The sequence below is a fragment of the Penaeus vannamei genome, chromosome 4, assembly GCF_042767895.1.
Source record: "Penaeus vannamei isolate JL-2024 chromosome 4, ASM4276789v1, whole genome shotgun sequence".
NCBI classification, from domain to species: domain Eukaryota; kingdom Metazoa; phylum Arthropoda; class Malacostraca; order Decapoda; family Penaeidae; genus Penaeus; species Penaeus vannamei.
In genome coordinates this window covers 31,472,660-31,487,659 of record NC_091552.1, presented here as the reverse complement: position 1 = coordinate 31,487,659, position 15,000 = coordinate 31,472,660, and the positions used below count along the sequence as shown (strand labels likewise).

The window sequence follows — 15,000 nt, the reverse complement described above, 5'->3', positions numbered from 1 at the left end:
TATTTTTTCAATTAAGGAAAAATTAAAGATATTTCCTTTTTTTCTTTTCTGTGACTCTTTTTTCTTTTTCTTTCTTTACCGTTCTTTTGCTTATTTTCTTCTCCATTTTCTCCTCCTTATTCTTTTTTTCTATCCACTTCTTTTATATATTCTTTCTTTTTTCTCTTTTCCTGCGCCTTATCCATAACCCTTCTTCTTCTTTTCTCCTCATTTCCATTTGTAATCACTTTCTTCCTCTTCTCTTTGCCTCCTATTTTTTTCCCTTTCTTTTTTATTCTTCTCTTTTCTCTCCTCCCTCTTTCTTTACCGTTCTTTTGCTTATTTTGTTCTCCATTTTGGCCTCCTTATTCTTTTTTTCTATCCACTTGTTTTATATATTCTTTCTTTTTTCTCTTTTCCTGCGCCTTATCCCCTTCTTCTTCTTTTCTCCTCTCTTTCCATTTGTCATCCTTTTCTTCATCTTCTCTTTGCCTCCTATTTTCTTCCCTTCTTTTTTCTTCTTCTCTTTTCTCTCCCTCCCTCTTTCTTCTTCTCCATTCGTTTTCTTCCTCTCTCTCCTTTGCCCCTTTTCTATTTTCTCCTTCCTTTTTCTTCATCCCTTTCCTTTGCCTCCATTTCCCTCTACCCAACCTCCTCTTTCTTCCTTATTTCTTTTATTTTGTCCTCTTCCTTTTGTTCTTCTTCTTCCCTTTGTCTCTCTTTCTTCTCCTCTCAGTTATTTTCCTTCTTCTATTCCCTTTGCCGTCTTTTTCTTCATCTCCCATTTTTTTTTTCTTTCTCCATTCGCTTTTCCTCTTCTCTCCTTCCTTTTTTCCCTCTCTTCGTTTTGCCTCCTTTTTTTTACTTCCTCGCTTTTGCGCCTGCTTCGTTCTTCTCATCTTCCCCTCGCTTCCCCCTTTTTCTTCCTTTATCCCTTCTCTTCGCAATCCTCCTTCTCTTTTAACGTTTTATTCCAAAATGCAAAATCACCACAGCAAGCGATACACGAGAGCAGAAGTGTTATACCATAAAACTAAAAGTCATTATATTTGCTTTCATGCGTCATCGTTGCTTTTAAAAACGTTCCTTGACAGTGGCTTATACATTAATGCAAAGTTTGTAATTAAAGGAAGAGAGAATGCTTTTACAATGATCAATGAATGCTATGAAATGTTCCCTAATTTTGGAATTTCCTATTCAAATATGCCTGCAAACTTGATCGTACGTGTTTTTCCTGGTTAGGTCTTTTATATTGTACTAATAGTAATTTCGACGACTTTCAACGGTCTTTCGAGACAAGAAGAGATCACAAGACGTAATCACTGTGTGGGTATTCCGGAGTATCCTCGCGCTGTACTACTTGCATGCAATCCCTCTGTTGCAATAATCCACACGATCCCAGGTCCACATCGCAAACAGAGGAAGATGTGCATTCCAAGACATCCTCTCACTGCGGAACTTGCACCGTCAGCGCCACTTCAAACATGATGAGACGCACATTGGATACACGGCAATCGTAAATATACTTGGAAGCAAATTAAAGTGATATATGGAGAACTGTAAAGATAAAAGAAAAATGGGGGAAGCTGCACTTATCGCGAAGAACTTGAAAAGGGACGTCGGGCATCTGCAGATGGTTCAAGGTCGCGTCAGATTCTGTCTTAGGCGGATGACGCGGTCCTCGGGTGAATCATCAGCTTTTGTCATGCATTTCAGTTTTGTAATCTTGCTGATCTCTGTCATTCTGACTGACATTAATATTAGCGTTGAGAAATTTACAGGTGCGCTCCCCGACCTGTCTCACACACACACACTCTCTCTCAATCTATCTATCTATCTACCCCCCCCCTCTCTCTCTCTTATTCATTCTCTCTCTCTCTCTTTCTCCCTCTGACTCTCTCTCTCTCTCTCTCTCTCTCTCTCTCTCTCTCTCTCTCTCTCTCTCTCTCTCTCTCTCTCTCTTCTCTCTCACACCACACGCACACACACATACACACACACACATATACTCCCTCCCTTTCTCTCTCTTTCTCTCACTCACACACGCACTCTCTTTCTCTCTCACACACTCACTCACTCAGTCACTCACACACACACACTCTCTCTCTCTTTCTCTCTCACACACCTCACTCTCTCTCTCTCTCTCTCTCTCTCTCTCTCTCTCTCTCTCTCTCTCTCTCTCTCTCTCTCTCTCTCTCTCTCTCTCTCTTTTCTCTCTCTTCTTTCTCTCTCTCTCTCTTTCTCTCTCTCTCTCTCTCTCCTCTCTCTCTCTCTCTCTCCTCTCTCTCTCTCTCTCTCTCCTCTCTCTCTCTCTCTCTCTCTCTCCTCTCTCTCTCTCTCTCTCTATCTATCTATCTATCTATCTCTTTCTCTGACAGGGACAGTCGGTGTATCGCAATCACTTTAAAATTTATGAATAAGCACTGCTCATATTTTGAATTTATAATGAACTTTTCATTTCCTATTTCTAATCCTAAATAATTAAAATAATTCGGTAGATGCTTGGTTATCTTACCCCAGCTTTTTGCAGGGTATGTAAACTATTTTGCAAAAAATGAATCAATTTATCTTTCTCCCTCCTATTACACGCACTTTAAAATGCATATCAAATACAGTGTATACTAGCCGAACACTTCTTAAATTGGGACGTGTACCTATAGAGTGCCGTAGACTGTTTGCACTTCTATGCCAGAGGTGAAAATACTAATCAAGTGACCAAAATAAGGTTTCTTCATTGCTCCTTACATCATTCACATCGTTTTTCTTTTTTTTTAATAATCAATACCTTCGCATAACCTATCACGAAAGTGGTATCGATGGATTCCTCTCACTCTCTACCCATATATGGAGATACTATGCCGCGAAATTAGAGAGAGAGAGAGAGAGAGAGAGAGAGAGAGAGAGAGGGAGGGAGGGAGAGAGAGAGAGAGAGAGAGAGAGAGAGAGAGAGAGAGAGAGAAAGAGAGAGAGAGAGTGCAGTAGTAGTAGTTTTAAACAACCTCAGAATCCTTAAGAGAGACAATTGACCGTGTAATGAATAGGAATTTCTTGTGGCCAGAGATCAGGTATCAATCTGAACCAAAATTCATATAATGACAGATCATAATAACAGAAATGATACTATAATAACATTAATAGATAATCGATAGTATAATATCATTAACAGATAATCGATACTGTTATATTATTAGCCAATCGATACTATATCATTAATAGATAATAAGGTTAGTAATAAATTATTAATAATTAACTAAATAGCAACCCGTTAAAAGTGTTTAAAATGCTCTACTCTTACCTTAGGTCATGGTAGGAAATGCACACCTGACCTCTCCTGACCTCTGACACACTCCATGGCTACTACATCACTTCCACATCAAATTCAGGCACCAGCATCCATCCAAGGGCCAACTTGCAGCAATTCTTCACAATGTCGTCTCTTCAACTTTTTTTTTACTGTCGTGCATGTTTAAATTATCCCCTATCTATGCCTTTATCACTACACAATTAAACACCCATTATTTGCAGCATCATTATTGTGAATATTCTTTCAATTTTGATCCAGGCTGGAGAGGTAATTCAAAACAAATCACCGCCTGTCCCATGAGCAACCTAGGCATACATTTTCATCACAATCCATCTGTAAAATGTTGTATACTCCTGGTGGCAGAACGGCTAACCAGCCATTACACCAAGAATGTAACAAATAAACAAATAAATAAGACGGTCTTAAACTCAACCTTCTGTCATTACCAAAATGAGGCAAATTATTTTACATGAATTTTGATTAATTAGCAATGAGATAACATACTTTCACTAGTGATGTTGAATAGTTGAAAGCAAAATAAATGTGCTTGACATCTAAGGTCACGTAGCACTATTGGAAGGTACAGTAAAGGTTAGTGAAGGCTGGTTGAGTTAGCAGTTGCTATGCGTGAACTATCAAGAGTAATATTGAAAAAGTTAAAGATGGGTAAAGGAGTTGATGAGTGAATGGGTTACGGTGGGATTAGGTACGGGGATTGGATCACGTGAAGGATATGTATGCGTCTGATGAAGGAGAACAGAGTGTGGGATTCTGCAAGGATGTGTGATATGTTGGGAGGTCGGGGAAAGGAGAATAGGTGGGGGAAAGCATAGGTGCGAGCTGTAGCAAAGCGTGGACAGGACAACAGAATGTGTGGAACTGAAAGATGGACATTACACAGAGGACATAGAGGCGGATCAGAACGTGACATCAGGTAGGAGTGTGTTAGACGATTGTGGCCAATAAGTGTGCGAGAGCCGTCTCCCAACGTCTGTTCCGGTGAAAAAGAGCTGGTCACGAGGAGACTGATAATTTAACAGTATGTATGAAGAAGATTGCGTGCGTATGTCAAAGTGTGTCGGGCGATCTGAATTAAGAATAATAAGGTCATTTGTAGAGAGGAAGCGTTCTTGGGATCGGCCACGGGAGGTGGTGATAGACTCACCCCAAAGAGTGTGGCCGCAATTAAAATCACCAACTACGAGGAAAGGTGGCTAGAGTTTCAATTAGAGTTTCAATGACAGTAAAGTCAATGAAGTGGGAAGGGGAGCAGACTGAAATAACTGTGATCCGACGGCGAAGAAAGATAACTGTGCACGGGACATTGGTATGAAAGGGAGGTATTACATAAGGTATTTTCTGATGGATAAGTATAGACGAGACGTAAAGGGAGTGTGAGGAAAAGACAATCTGGTAGTTGGGAATTGGTATAGGAGGATGTGTAAGAAAAGTCTCTTGGAGGCAGATAATGGATGGGTTATAAGAAGAAAGGGTATGGCGTAGGTCAAGTTTGTGAGAACGGAAACCGCGAATATTCCAATGTTGGAGATCTAGAACTTAGTTGTTCTATGAGTGATAACGGTTACAATGCGTGTTAGAGAATTTTAAGGGGAAGGAGCTATGGGGTGAGATAAGGAATTAGAGGGGGGGGGTTAGTATCAGGAGGTGGAGGATCTGGACTGGAATAGCTATGACATAAAGGATTCACGTGTGTATCCAGGAGGGAGTGGAAGGGATAGAAGGGATGTAGGGAGGGTGAATGTAGGTGTAGTTGGAGCTGGGGGGGGGGATAGAAGGAAGGGGTGTAGGGGGAATATGAGAAGGAGGATGGATATTGGCAGTCACTGTGAGTGTGGAGGGAGCGGGAGTTTGGAATTTGAAGGTGGATGGTGGCTCTTGGTGTCATTTTGGGACTCGAGGTGATAGTTCTGAATGTCTTAGTTTCTGTAATGGCTTTGGCTGGAGAATTTTGTGAGACAATGGTATTCTTATAAAGGGGGGGGAGGAGCCTTGTCTGAGGAGTAGAGGCAAAGGTAGGAGGAGGTGAGTGTGTGGTAGAAGGGGTGGAACGTTTAGTTTGTCTGCTGCGGGTAGTGCGGGGAGGGAGAGGGGAAGGTGTTGGGGCTGCAGTAGAGATTGGAGTGTCTGGATTTAGAGTGGCAAAGGAATTTGACTGGAGAAGGTACGAGGTAGAAGTGGGGAAGTAAGATGTAGGAAAGATAGGGATAGGGGAGGGTATAGGAATATCTTGGGAGGGACGGGGAGGGGCAGAGCGAGTGGCATTACTGGAGTAGGGAGTAAGAGAGAAGCCTCGTCGAGGTGCTTCCTGTCTGGCTTCACGCAGAGTGGGACCAAGTCTGTATCTGAGAGTTGCCACCTTAGATTTAAACTTATGAGAGGGGCATCCCCTATAAAATACATAATAGGGGCCGCCGCAGTTAGCACATGTGCGTGACTGTGCAGAGCAGTTTGATCAGCTATGACCAGGTCGGGCATGTAGAGGGTATTGGGCTGTGAAACGGCAGCGTTTGGTAGGATGTCCTAAAAGGCAATAGTTTTGACACTTACGGGGAGGAGGTTGATATGGTCGGACAGCGAGGGATTCTCCACTAATGTAAATATTAAAGGGAAGGTCATGTCTACGGAAAGTAATTTTGGCAATGTTGGTGGGGTTCTTACGCTGACCTCTAGGAGGAATGGAGTAGCAGTGTACTGATATTACATCAGAGTCCATGAGCCAGGCGAGTCAGTTTTATCCACAATCTGACCAATTTTTGTTATAGATAGGGCAGTTTGCTGGGGAGATAGAGACAGTTAAGGTACAAGTATTGAGGGTTGGATGAGGTTCTGCAGGAATGGGGTTGCTAGAGAGATCAGTTAAGAGTTGATAAGGCTATACCTTGGGTTTCGGATGTAACAGTAACGAGACGGGAACTATTGGGTCGGCTACGGAGAGACTTTACTTGTTTTTGGAAACATTGTTGAAAGAGTAGTGTTGTCAGAGTAGGAGCTGTGAGTGGATCACGAAAAATCGGTCCCATTTGGCTGGGCTAAATAGATTATTTAAGATATTTGTAGAGATGGGGGTGGTAGAAGGACGGGGACGTGTGGAAGAGGGAGTATTATTGATGGAGGTGGTATTATGGAGAGGCGGAGAATAAGGCTGTAAAGTAGTAATATGGAGGTGAGTGATGAAGAAGGTTGTGGGGGTAAAGGTGATGAAGTTGAGGAAGTTGGGAGAGTAGGAATGTCTCCTGAAGATTGTGCCATGACTTGGGTGGATAATGTACTAGTAGGCATTGAGGAGTGGGTAGTAGTTGCAGTGTTCAGAGTTGTGATCAAAGGAGAGCCTGGGGTTAGGGACCCGGGAGAGTTTGAATGGTTGGGGCTATTTTATGAAGGGGCAAGCCTCATTTCCCCAATTAAGGGTAGACTATGTTGGGGAAAGAAACAGTCCACCCCTCAGGGTCCCCTTGAAGGGTATGGGCTACTAGACAACTAAAATGGGAATACTGTGCCCATGACTCCCTCAGGCCTCAGGATTAGCACAGTCAGCCTTTCATCCTTTCAGTACAGCTCTCACACCTTAGGGAACCTTGTGTGAAAGGGGAGGGGGAGGGGGGGGGGGGTGGATGATTAGGAAGGGAGGATGGGGTGGGGTGGATGACTTAGGAAGGGAGGATGGGGTAGGGTTAGAGGGGGAGGGGGAGGGTGGAATGGATAGGGGTGGTTAGAGGGGGAGGAGGGGTCGGAGGTGAGGATGGGGTCACTAGAAAGTGGGGGTGGGGGGTCACATTAGGAGGGAGGATGTAGATAGGGTATTTGATAGGGGAAGGGGGGGTGGGGGTCGAGAAAGGGGGATGTGAAAGGGGGTGAGAGTGGAGAGGGAGGAGAGGAGGAGGAGGAGGAGAGTAAGAGGAGGGTGGTGGGTGGTGGGGGAGGTATTGGAGGCGTGAGAAAGCCGTGGGTGGGGGTGGGGGTGGGGGATCTTTCCTCGAGAAATGGAGGGCGTTCACATGTATTTCACCTCATTCTCATGTCGTTTCTCATTTCTTTTGTGTCTGGGTCGTTGGGTTTAGGGGTTTAGAGGGAGAGAAAGGCTTTGGGGGGAAGGGGGAAGGGGATAAGGAGGGGGGGCGAGGAGATGATGAGTAAGGATGAGGGAAGGAAGGAGAGGGGATAAAGGGGGATGAGGGAGAGGATGAGGAAGGGAGGAGGAAGAGAGGGTTAAGAGAAGAGGAGGAAGGAGGGAGGGAAAGGAGAAGGGGATGGAAGGGAAGTGAGGGAAGGAGGGAGAGAGGTAATTAGGAAGGAGGGAGGAAGGTATAAAATGAGGGAGTGGGAGCGGAGTAGAGGTGAGAGGGAAGTGGGGATGGAGGGAGAGAGAGAGTGAGAGAAAAGTGGGGAGGGAGGGAGGGAGAAAGGAAAGTAAAAAGAAGAGAAGAAAGAAGTTAGGAGAAAAGCAAAAGTGCAAAAGTGTTTTGTCTTTTGCGTATCTATTTGTTTCTTTGTTTGTTTACTTGCACTTTTTTTTACCGGCAAACACACACAAAGTCACTCCTGTGTTCTTGTGTTATTGCTATACTTCTTTCGCCAGTCGTTTCATGAGAAAGACAAGCACTGGCCACAAACGCACACCCTCCCCCCTCTCCCCTCTCCCTTCTCCCTCCCTCTCCCTCTCCCCTTCCCCCATCTCCCTCTCCCCTCTCCCCATGCTCCGCCCTCTCCCTCTCCCTTCCTTCCCTTCTCCTCCTCCCCTCCTCTCCCTTCCCCCTCTCCTCTCCTCTCACCTGCCTCCTCTCCCTCCCCTCACCCTCTCCTTCTCCCTCTCCTCCTCTCCCCTCCCCATCTCCCCCCTCTCCCTCTCCTTCTCCCCTCCCTCTCCTCCCACCTCCCTCCTTCTCTCTCCTCCCTCCTCTCCCTCTCCCTCCCCCTCTCCCTCTCCCTCTCCCCCTCCCCCTCTCCCTCTCCCCCTCTCCCTCTCCCTCTCCCCCTCCCCCTCCCCATGCTCCCCCCTCTCCTTTCCCGGTCGACACCTATCATTTTCATTGTTACTTTTGTCACCATTACGACATCATTATTCTAAGCGACGCGTCTAATTTATCGTTTGTGAGTGTGTGAGAGAGTGAGAGAGAGAAGGGGGAGGGGAGGGAGAGAGAAAGAAAGAAAGAAAGAAAGAAAGAAAGAAAAAATAGAAATAGAAAGAAAGATTGAGAGAGAGGGGGGAGGAGGGGAGAGAAAGGTGAGAGAGAGAGAGAGAGAGAGAGAGAGAGAGAGAGAGAGAGAGAGAGAGAGAGAGAGAGAGAGAGAGAGACAGAGAGAGGGAGGGAGGGGAGGGAGGGAGGAAGAAAGAAAGAAATAAAGAAAGAAAAGATAGAAAGAGAAAGAAGGAGATTGAGAGAGAGGGCGGGAGGGGGGAGAGAAAGAGAGAGAGAAAGAGAAAGAGAGAGAGAGAGAGAGAGAGAGAGAGAGAGAGAGAGAGAGAAAGGGGAGGGGAGGGGAGAGGAGAAAGAGAAAGAAAGAGATAGAAAAAAGAAAAGAAAGAAAAGTTGAGAGAGAGGGGGGGGGGGGAAGAAAAAGAGAGAGAGAGAAAAGAAAGAGAAAAGAGTAGAAAAAAAAGAAAACAGGTATAAAACACACACACAAAGACATTCACAAGTCGACGCACTCGTTCACACACACCCGTGCAAACTGTACACGTTGCCGGTATGCAGTGTATTCAGCTACATATGATTGCATCATAACACTGTCAGTTCATCCGAGGGGAGGCCGCCCATACATCCGAGCTATGCGAGAGGGGAAGGAAAGGGCCAGCCCGATTGAAATAAGGGCGGGGGGAGGGACGTCCTCTGCGCCCATCACTCAGCTGGGCGCCCCCTCCCCCCTCCTCCCTAACCCCTCCCCAACCCCTCCCTCGAGCTCCCCTATTTATGGTGATGCCACCCCGGTTTATGGTGGTTGTGGGACTCACTGTTTTTTCGGCCTCTTTTCTCTTTCTCTTTTTCTTTTTCTTTTTGTCTTTCTCTTTCTTTCTTTCTCTCTCTCTCTCTTTCTCTCTCTCTCTCTCTCTCTCTCTCTCTCTCTCTCTCTCTCTCTCTCTCTCTCTTTCTCTCTCTTCTTTCTCTCTCTTCTCTTCTCTCTCTCTCTCTCTCTCTCTCTCTCTCTCTCTCTCTCTCTCTCTCTCTCTCTCTCCTCTTCTCTCTCTCTCTTTCTCCTCCTCTTCTCTCTCTCCCTTTATCTCTCTATATCTAGCTCTATCTGTTTCTCCATCTCTACCTCTCTCTCTCCCTTTATCTCTCTATATCTAGCTCTATCTGTTTCTCCATCTCTACCTCTCTCTCTCCCCTCTTTCTCTCATTTTCACTCTCTCTCCGTATGGAAGCATATTATCTGCCTGTGTCTCCGAAGGGTTGCCATCGCCCATAGACACGCTGCCTCATTTTATTCCGTATTTGTGAGGAGTTTGTGAGTTTGTCTTGGCGCTGTTATTGTCTTCCCATCAAACGGAGTGCAAGAAAGTTTCATTTCGGGATCTCATTAATGAGGATTTGAATTGCATGTGCATCTCATTATGCACGGAAGGCGGGTTGTGTGTGTGGGGGGGGGATGATTCTCTCTCTCTCTTTCTCTTTCTTTTCGCTTTTTTTCCTGTTGTTGTTTATTTTTACTTTGGCTTTCTCTTTTATGTTCTCTCTTTCTTTCTCTCTCTTCTCTCTCTCTCTCTCTCTCTCTCTCTCTCTCTCTCTCTCTCTCTCTCTCTCTCTCTCTCTTTCTCTCTTCTTTCTTTCTTATTTTTTTCTTTCTCTTTTTCTCTCTTCTCCCTCCCCTCCCTCCCTCCTCCCTCCCTCCCTCTCCTTCCTCCCTCCTCCCTCCCTCTCTCTTCTTCCCTTCCTCCCTCCCCCTCCTCTCCCTCTCCCTTTCCCTCCTTCCCCTCCTCCTTCTTCCCCTTCCCTTCCTTCTCCTCCCTCCCTTTTTTTTTTCTTTTATGGCCACGTGATTAAATGGTAACGTTCGCCCAGACGATAAAATTTAATTTAAGTTTCCCCTTAAGATGTGATCGTATCTCCTGTTTGAGGGCGGTGTTTGTGGGGGTTTCCGGGGGGGGAACGTGTACTTTTGTGGGTGGGTGGGTTGGTGGGGTGTAGGTGGGGTGGGGGTAGGAGTGGGAGGGGGTTGAAGGGTGGTATTTTGTGGGTGGGTGGGTTGATGGGGTGGAGTGGGGGGGTTGAAGTGGGGGGTGGGTTGTATGGGTGGGGTGGGGTGGGTTGTATGGGGGTGGGGGTGTGTATGGGGGGGGGTTTGGGGGTTGGGGTGGGGTGGTGGGTTTGAAGGGTGGGTTGTATTGGTGGATGGGTTGTATGGGTGGGGGTGGGATTAGGGTGATGGTGGGGTTGGCGTTGGGGTGTTGGGGTAGAGATGAAGATAGAGGGAGGGTGGGGAAGGGGGAAGGGGTGGGTGAGGGTTTCATTGGATGGTGTGGGGGGAGGGGAGGGAGGGGGGGGTAGGAGGCGACGTTGAGTCCGAATGGAGTTTAGGGGGAGGAGGGGGGGTTGGGGGGCGGGGTCATTGGGAGTGGGTATTTTGGTATCCGAAATGCAACCGAAGCGATCTATAAAGTTTTCCCCGGCGGCGTTGCAAGCCATTGTGAACCTTACGGCTTAGTCTGCATTACCAGATTGAACCCCCTGTTGAACTTACCCCCTCCTCCCTCCTCCTCCCTTCCTTCCCCACCCTTGCCATCCCCGTAACCCCTTCCCCCACCCTCACCACCCCATAATATCCGTGGTAATGGTACTTCTTTTTTTTATTTCATTTTATTTTTGGGGAGTACGTTTTTTTTTTCTTTCTTTTTTTCTTTTCTTTTTTTCTTTTTTTTTCTTTTCCTTTTCTTCTTTTTCTTCTTCTTCTTCGTCATCCTTTTATTGTGTTTTCTTTATTAGTTGCCAATGTCTATCGGTAATTTTGTTGTCAATGTTTTTTTTTTTTTTTTTTTTTTTAAGGGAGGGGCCATGGGCAGGGGGAGGAGGAGGGGAGGGGAGGAGGGGGAGGAGGAGGAGGGGGGAGACCGAGTCCTCCGTGGTGATGTTAATATTGCTTTGTTTTCCGAATATGTTAATGCGGTTGTTCGAATTTCCGATACGTTTTTCATTCCTTGATGATCGGGAATCGGGTTTTCGGTGAAGTCGTTGCGGGGACAGCCCTTCCGGTCTCCGATTTGGGTTTTTTTTTCTTTTTTTTTTATTTTTTTTCTGTTTTTCTTTTTTTTTTCTCTCTTTTTCTTTTTTCTTTTCTCTCTTTTCTGGTTTTTTCTCTTTCTGTTGTTTCTTTTTTTCTTCTTTTTCTCTCTTTCTCTTTCTCTTCTCTTTCTCTCTTCTCTCTCTCTTTCTCTTTCTTCTCTTCTTTCTCTCCTCTCTCTCTCTTTCTTCTCTTCTCTCTCTTCTCTTTCTTTCTTCTCTCTTTCTTTCTCTCTCTCTCTCTCTCTCTCTCTCTCTCTCTCTCTCTCTCTCTCTCTCTCTCTCTCTCTCTCTCTCTCTCTCTCTCTCTCTCTCTCTCCATCCCCTATTTTAAACTCTTAATCCACGATTTATCATCTTATGTCTCTTGTTCTTGTGTTTCCTTTTTCTCATGTTTGCTCTCTCCTCTCCTTTCTTTTTCTCCTTTCTCTCTTTTTTTTCTCCCTTTTTCTATCTTTTTTTTCTATCTCTTTCTCTCTTTTTTTTCTCTTCCTTTCACCTCTCTCTCCCTTTATTTTGATTTCATATCCTCTTTCCTTCTCTCTTTTCTCTCTTTGTCTCTTTTCTCTCATTTTCTCTTTGTTTTTTTTCTCTATCTCTCTCGTTATCTTTGTGTCTTTTTGTTCTTTTCTCTAATGCTTACTCTCTTTCTCTCTTTAATTCTTTCTTTTTTTCTCTCTTTTATCTCTTTAATTTTCTCTCCCTTTCTCTCTCTTTAATTCTTGCTCTTTTTCTCTCTCTTTTCTCTCCGTAATTCTTGCTCTTTTTCTCTCCCGTTTCTCTTTAATACATTCTCTCTATCTCTCTCTTTTCTCTCCTCCCCTATCTCGACCGCGGCACTCACCTCAACCTGTGGCACTTGTTCATTGGCCTCCCCTCTTTCTCCCCTCTATTGTATTTTATAGACCGTAGCTGAATCCTGTGAATCCCCCTCCCCTCCCCTTTCCTCCCCCTTCCCTCCCCCAACACTGTCCCCTTCCCATTTACTCCTTGCCCCCCCCACCGATTTCCTCCCCCTTCCCTCCCACCCCCATATCTCTCCCCCAACCTCCCCCCTCCGCCCTCCTATTTACTCTCCCCTTTCTCCTCCTCTCCCCCCTCCCCAACCCCTCCTCCCCGTGCCAAACAGCATGTCCCCGTGATGGTCTTGTAACGTCCTCATTTTTCCATGTTATGAGGGTAATTCAATTTAGATCCCCCATCCCTCCCCTCCCCACCCCTACTACCTCTTTCCTCCCATCCCTACCTCCAACTTCTTCCTCCTATCCTTTCTTCCATCTTCCTTTTCCTTCGGTCTCTTTTCTACTTTTTCATCTTTCTCCTCCCACCCACTCCTCTCCCCACTGAACCCCCCTACCACCTCCTCCCCCCTTCCTCCCCTTCACTTCCCTCCATCCTCTCCCCATTTGTGCCCCCTCCCCCTTACCCCCTCCCCCCCTTACTATCCTCCCATTCCCCACCCCTTCCTCTCCCCTCTGATCCCCTTCCACCTCCTCCCCCCTTTCTCCCCCCTCTCCCCCACCCCCTCCTCTCCCATTAGAACCTCCCTTCCCCCTCCTCTCCCATCTGAACCCCCCTCCTGCTCCCCCCTTTCTCCCCCTCCTCGTCCATTTCAGCCCCCTTCCACCTCCTCCCCCTTTCTCCCCCTCTACCCAACCCTCCCCTCCCATTTAAGCCCCCCTTCTAACTCCCCCCTTCTCCCTCTCTCCCCCACCCCCCATCCTCTCCCATTAGCGCCACCGACTGCCGAAAACGACCAATCGGCCCCTTAACTAATGGCCAATTCATCATCGCTTGTTATTGGTTGATTAATAAAAGAAAATAAATAAGAATAACGCAAGGAGGGACGGGGAAGGGTAATAGGATAGGGGAGAGGGAGGGAGGAAGGGAAGAAGGGAGAGGGAGAGGGAAGGAGGGAGGAAGGGAGGAAGGGATGCTCTATATCCCTATTAAACTCTTCTTCTTTTTTTTCAATCCTCCTCTTCATCTCCATCAGAAAAATAGATTAAAAAAAAAGATTCGTAAACACGGTTCTCAGAGTGGTCGGGTCGGGTTCACTAAGGTTCGGTCAGGAACAAAGCTTTTGGGAAGCGGTAGGTGTTCACGGGCTGGGACTAATCTGCATATGATTCTGCATTAGGTTTCTCTCGCCCTCCCCCCCCCCTCTCACTCCGTCTTTGTTCCTCCCTTTTCCTCTGTTTATTCCTTCTTTTTGGGGGTCTTTCTGTTTCCTTCCGTTGATACATCTTTGTTTGTCTTCTTTTTCTTTTGCTTTCGTTTTCTCTTTTTCTTCCTTTTTTCTCTTTGGCATTTTTTTCTCTTTCTCTTTTCTTTCCTTTTCTCTTTCTCTTCGTATTTCTTTTTCTCATCCTTTTTTTCTCCTCCCCCTCCATCTCCTCTTCCAATTCTTCCCTCTCCTACTCTTATTCTTCTTCCTATCCCTTCTCCTCTTCCTCTTCCTATTCCTCCTCCTCCGCCACCACTGCATCCACCTCTACCTGTGCCTCCATCTCCTCCTCCACCACCGCCAGCAGCACCCTCCCCCCCTTCTCCCTCTCCATCGACTTCCTCAACCCTCCTTCCCCCACCCCTTCCTCTCCTCCCCTCACCTCCCCCTTCCCCCATCACCTCCTAATTTCCCTCACCTTCCTCTGCTCCTCCTCCTCCCCCTCCCCTCCCTCAGACTCCTCCTACCTCCCCTCACCCCCTAGTTTCCTTAGTCCCACCTCCCCTCCACCTCCCCTCCCCTCCCTCCTCCCCTCCCTCCCACCCCTAGTTCCCCTCCCCCCTCCCCTCCACCACTTCGTCCTCACTTCCCTCACCTCCCCTCACCCTCCCCTCCCCTCACCCCTCCCCCCTAGCCCCCCTCATCCCGCGACACAATGTACTGTAGTGTGTTGGAACGCGTAAACAGATACAGTAAACCTCGGCTAAATTGTCCTTCCCTGTATCGGAATTCTATAAGCGAGTGTTCGATTCCATTTGCGTTCCAGATGCTAATGCTGCGGTGTGTTCGGATGATGTTAAGCGTCTGCTAATGGTCAAGGTGAAAATGTTAAGTAAGGGAGAAAAAGCGAGAGAGAGAGAGAGAGAGAGGGAGGGAGGGAGAGAGAGAGAGAGAGAGAGAGAGAGAGGGAGGGAGGGAGTGAGGGAGGAGGAAGAGAGTGAGTGAGGGGGGGAGGAGGGAGAGAGAGAAATTGAGGGAGAGGGAGGGAGAGAGAAGGAGAAAAGGAGAGGGATGGGTGGGGGAGGAGGAAGGAAGAGGAAGGAAGAGGGGGAGGTGGGAGGAGAGGGAGGGAGGAAGGAAAAAGGTGGAGGAGAGAGGAAAAAGGAGGAAAAGAAAGAGGGGAAGGTAGAAGGAGGGGAGAGGAGGTAGGAAGGAAGAGGGAGAGGAATATAGAGAAGGAGGAAGGAAAAAAGAGAGGAGAGGATAAGAGAGAGGGAGAGGATAAGAGAGAGGGAGTTAAAGGGGTGTGAAAAAGA

The 15,000-nt window shown here is 46.7% G+C and overlaps 1 protein-coding gene across 1 annotated transcript in view; it reads right to left on the bottom strand.

The window, feature by feature from the left end:
- LOC113817500 (C-signal) overlaps positions 1-15,000 on the bottom strand; it is a 66,967-nt gene that overhangs the window by 7,817 nt on the left and 44,150 nt on the right. The gene's annotated exons all lie outside the window — the stretch shown is intronic.